The sequence below is a fragment of the Panulirus ornatus genome, chromosome 12 (assembly GCF_036320965.1).
Source record: "Panulirus ornatus isolate Po-2019 chromosome 12, ASM3632096v1, whole genome shotgun sequence".
NCBI classification, from domain to species: domain Eukaryota; kingdom Metazoa; phylum Arthropoda; class Malacostraca; order Decapoda; family Palinuridae; genus Panulirus; species Panulirus ornatus.
Genome location: NC_092235.1, coordinates 62,404,084 through 62,410,083, shown reverse-complemented (window position 1 = coordinate 62,410,083; position 6,000 = coordinate 62,404,084). Strand labels below are relative to the sequence as shown.

Below are 6,000 nucleotides of genomic sequence, written 5' to 3'. Positions count from 1 at the left end.
GTTTATCGGACAAACGAAGTTTTTCTTTGAAGTGGATATCACTCATCTACTTCAGCAAAATGTAAAAAGAATTAGATTTTCTTTTTCTATTATACATATTTGCCATATAATAGGATCTATTTTCAATATCTATTCAGCAGGCTGCAGGCTATAGAAAATATATTTCTAAATTCCTGTCGACGAAACAAGAGAATACAACACCTTCCTCATGAATTCTAAAATCCAAAAAGGCATACGTAAGACCCATCAGACACCTCACTCCTCCCCCGCCAGGCAAGCCAGAACAACTCTTGTCCCGCTTACGTTTTCAACGTCACTCATTTACCCACAACACCGCACAAACCCACTTCCGTATATATATATATATATATATATATATATATATATCTTTCTTTTCTTTCTTTTAAACTATCCGCCATTTCCCGCATTAGCGAGGTAGCGTTAAGAACAGAGGACTGGGCCTTTGTGGAATATCCTCACCTGGCCCCCCTCTGTTCCTTCTTTTGGAAAATTAAAAAAAAGAAAAAAAAAAAACGAGAGGGGAGGATTTCCAGCCTCCTGCTCCCTCCCCTTTTAGTCGCCTTCTACGACACGCAGGGAATACGTGGGAAGTATTCTTCATCCCCTATCCCCAGGGATATATATATATATATATATATATATATATATATATATATATATATATATATATATATATATATATATATCCCAGGCACCATTCATGCACACGATGCATCTACCACGGAGGAGACAAGCCGAACTCTAACCACTCAAAGGCTTGCACCCTGCACACACACACACACACACACACACACACACACACACGCGCGCGCGCGCGCGCGGACACACACAAATACACACACTTCACACCTTATGACCTGTGGTCGCGAGCAGCGGACGTGGCCACCTTCCTGAGCGCTGCAGGAGCCACATATGGATAAAATGGACTCCTGGGGGCAGAAGGCAGTGTATATATATATATATATATATATATATATATATATATATATATATATATATATATATATCATCCCTGGGGATAGGGGAGAAAGAATACTTCCCACGTATTCCCTGCGTGTTGTAGAAGGCGACTAAAAGGGGAGGAAGCGGGGGGCTGGAAATCCTCCCCTCTAGTTTTTTTTTTTTAATTTTCCAAAAGAAGGAACAGAGACGGGGGCTAGGTGAGGATATTCCCCCTAAGGCCCAGTCCTCTGTTCTTAACACTACCTTGCTAACGCGGGAAAAGGCGAATAGTTTGAAAGAAAAGATATATATATATATATATATATATATATATATATATATATATATATATATATATATATATATATATATAACCGGTAAACGAAGACTGAGATTAAAGAGAGAATACAGAATACAAATTAATTTCAACAGAAAAAGGCAGGGACTGAACAACATGTGAGAATGAACGAGTTCTGATATTTGCCTCTCTCTCTCTCTCTCTCTCTCTCTCTCTCTCTCTCTCTCTCTCTCTCTCTCTCTCTCTCTCTCTCTCTCCGTTAATTACCAGACAAAACAAAGTTAGTTTTGCTCGCTATTGACAACTGCGGAATAATTTCGTTACCATATTACCATATTTCGCAACAAATAACTAATCTTGTACGTATGATTATCTGCGCTTGTGCATTTAAGTGTTTGATTCCTACTTTTCCATGCGTAAATATCATTTACATTATTCGTCAAATGATTTGTGCATGGCTCTTTCCTTTACTTCATTGTTGCGTAGGTTTGCGTCCATACGAGCGTCCTTCTGTGTGTGTGTGTGTGTGTGTGTGTGTGTGTGTGAAGCGTTTGCGTGTAGCGTCTGCGTCTTCTTGTATATATGTAACTACATATTATTAATTACCCATCTGTATAGCACAGGGAGGCAGTTCTATATACATGGTGCTTTATCTCGTGTGATTATTAAAGCATTTGTGTTTTACGGACAGAGAGCTTTACATTCGAATTGCTTTACTTCAGCAAAGTGTAAAAAAAGAATTAGATTTTTTTTCTATAAATATTTGCCATATAATAGGATCTATTTTCTATACCTATTCAGCAGGCTGCAGGCTAGAGATAATATATGTATCTCGGGCTAACGCGGAGACAGCGACAAAGTATATATATATATATATATATATATATATATATATATATATATATATATATATATATATATATATATATTATACTTTTTTGCTGTCTCTTGTTTCCTTTTTTTAGGTAAAGTAACGTGTTGAACGCAAAGGGAAGAGCACACGGGACATCCAACCACATCATGGAGTAACATTTTATTAAGAATAAATGCTTTGCGTATACTATCGCCTAATCCTCACAACCCCATGGTAAACACGATCGGATAATCACACAAGAAACCCCCCCATGAGACTGAGGGCGAGCCAGAGAAAACGGAGGCACGCGTCCTGCAGCGATAACTATTATTATTAAGTCTACAATAACGAAGCGGTTTGTTGAGGTAAGGGAGGGATTCGCTCGAGTGACGTAAATATTTCCACGATTAGGAAACATGCAAGTTGTTATATACCTTCGCTACAAAGTGATGTGAAATCGGTCGGACGTAATAAACATTCAACTGCGTCATTACCATTACATATATATATATATATATATATATATATATATATATATATATATATATATATATATATATATATATATATATATATATATATATATGAGAGCATATATGGTCCTGGAATCATCTTGAACACCTGAAGAGGGGACCCCGGCAACTGGGAAGTCCAAAAGCCTCCATAACCTAATCATACCAACCAACCAACCACACCCGCATTTCCAGCGCAATGTGTCGGTGCTGAGAGAGAGAGAGAGAGAGAGAGAGAGAGAGAGAGAGAGAGAGAGAGAGAGAGAGAGAGAGAGAGAGAGAGAGAGAGAGAGAGTATGTGTGTGTGTGTGTGTGTGTCTGCGACCTGATTCTCACGAAGACGTTAACGAAAGATTCGGGAGTGATAAGCCAAACGGACGCACACAAAGGAGCGGGACATGCCAGGTCATATCTGTCTACCTCTACTCTTTAATAACATCCCTCGTAGATGACCCCCCGTCCCTCAGGTCATGTCTACCTCTACTCTTAATAACATTCTTCGTAGATGATCCCCCGTCCCTCACTCACTCACTCACTCACACTTAACGAGTGTGGTGGACGCTATTTGGCGTCCTAGCTTCGTCTCTTCGATGTATATCAACTGACTGTTATATTTCTCTCTTGTGTCTCCCCTGATGATGTGATTATTACACGAAAGTGCACTTGGGAACTTTTCGTGTTTCATTTTCCCCGTGGACTCATAGGAATATCTTGATCACGCGCAAAATTGTGATCCTTTCCAATATATATATATATATATATATATATATATATATATATATATATATATATATATATATATATATATATATATATATATATATAAGAATAGCCCCGTAAAGAAAGGCGAACATGGGTGCCATCCCCCACGATCAGTTAACAACGATCCATAGGCACGGGGTTACGACCCTCGAACACGACCTTTCATCACGAGAGACGACCCCCTCAAGAACGACGGAAGGACCCGTCCCACGATGGTTCTAATGTTATATTGACCACCGCTCGTCCTAATGTTATATTGACCACCGCTAGTCCTAGTGTTATATTGACCACCGCTCGTCCTAATGTTATATTGACCACCGCTCGTCCTAATGTTATATTGACCACCGCTCGTCCTAATGTTATATTGACCACCGCTCGTCAGAATCTTATATTGACCATCGCTCGTCATAATGTTATATTGACCACCGCTCGTCCTCATGTTATATTGACCACCGCTCGTCCTAATGATATACTGACCACCGCTCGTCCTAATGTTATATTGACCACCGCTCGTCCTAATGTTATATTGACCACCGCTCGTCAGAATCTTATATTGACCATCGCTCGTCATAATGTTATATTGACCACCGCTCGTCCTAATGTTATATTGACCATCGCTCGTCATAATGTTATATTGACCACCGCTCGTCCTAATGTTATATTGACCACCGCTCGTCATAATGTTATATTGACCACCGCTCGTCCTAATGTTATATTGACCACCGCTCGTCATAAAACACTTTTATCATGATCACAACCGTGGCTGATGAGGTCAATAACAATTTCTTAAACGGGAGATGCCGGAGCTGCTCACTGATATACCACCAGAGCTATCAACAGTAACATCACCATCACCACCAACAGTAACCCCATCACTACTACAACCACCATCACCACCAACACCATCACCACCAACAGTAACCCCATTACCAGTACCACCATCACCACCAACAGTAACCCCATTACCAGTACCACCATCACCACCAACAGTAACCCCATTACCACCATCACCATCACCACCAACAGTAACCCCATTACCAGTACCACCATCACCACCAACAGTAACCCCATTACCAGTACCACCATCACCACCAACAGTAACCCCATTACCACCATCACCATCACCACCAACAGTAACCCCATTACCAGTACCACCATCACCACCAACAGTAACCCCATTACTAGTACCACCATCACCACCAACAGTAACCCCATTACCACCATCACCATCACCACCAACAGTAACCCCATTACCAGTACCACCATCACCACCAACAGTAACCCCATTACTAGTACCACCATCACCACCAACAGTAACCCCATTACCACCATCACCATCACCAACAACCACTACTACCACCACTACCAACGTAAACCAACAACAACAGAGACGAGAAACACCATCACCACCACCAAAATACAACCAACTTCGCTCACATCACCACCAATATACTCCAACATACAACCAACTTCGCTCACATCACCACCAATATACCCCAACATACAACCAACTTCGCTCACATCACCACCAATATACTCCAACATACAACCAACTTCGCTCACATCGCCACCGATATACTCCAACATACAACCAACTTCGCTCACATCGCCACCAATATACTCCAACATACAACCAACTTCGCTCACATCGCCACCGATATACTCCAACATACAACCAACTTCGCTCACATCGCCACCGATATACTCCAACATACAACCAACTTCACTCACATCACCACCAATATACTCCAACATACAACCAACTTCGCTCACATCACCACCGATATACTCCAACATACAACCAACTTCGCTCACATCACCACCGATATACTCCAACATACAACCAACTTCGCTCACATCACCACCGATATACTCCAACATACAACCAACTTCGCTCACATCACCACCGATATACTCCAACATACAACCAACTTCGCTCACATCGCCACCGATATACTCCAACATACAACCAACTTCGCTCACATCACCACCGATATACTCGAATACACAGACACTAACTGTTCAAGCCCATTAAAATGGAAATAATAATAATAATAATAATAATAATCATAACGAAATATAACCAGTTATTTCCACCAGCGATCTTGATGACTTAATAACTCCCACCGGGGGGGGGGGGGGGGGGGGAGCAGGAGCACTGAAGATAAAGGTTAATTACCGTCTTATTTTGATAAGAAAATGACCGTTAAGCCATGATGTTTTGCCACTGCAGTTATTCAGACGCCTTAGTCTCTACACAGCGTACTTACCCAAGCTCCCACTGGGGATGGCGGCGAGGGGGCGGGGGGGGAAAATATACAATAAGAGAAAAGAGTTCAAAGAAGGACAACCCAACTGTGAGAGAAAAAAAGGTCTTACAACCACAGGGGAAGGAGAAAAAAAAGGTCTTACAACCACAGGGGAAGGAGAAAAAAAAGGTCTTACAACCACAGGGGAAGGAGAAAAAAAAGGTCTTACAACCACAGGGGGAGGGGGAAAAAAAGGTCTTACAACCACAGGGGGAGGGGAAAAAAAGGTCTTACAACCACAGGGTGAGGGGAAAAAAAAGGTCTTACAACCACAGGGGAAGGAGAGAGAAAAAAAGGTCTTAC

At 41.4% G+C, this 6,000-nt stretch overlaps 1 protein-coding gene across 1 annotated transcript in view; it reads left to right on the top strand.

Moving 5' to 3' along the window:
• Window positions 1–6,000, top strand: part of LOC139752121 (ecdysone-induced protein 78C-like) — a 363,134-nt gene that overhangs the window by 235,921 nt on the left and 121,213 nt on the right. The gene's annotated exons all lie outside the window — the stretch shown is intronic.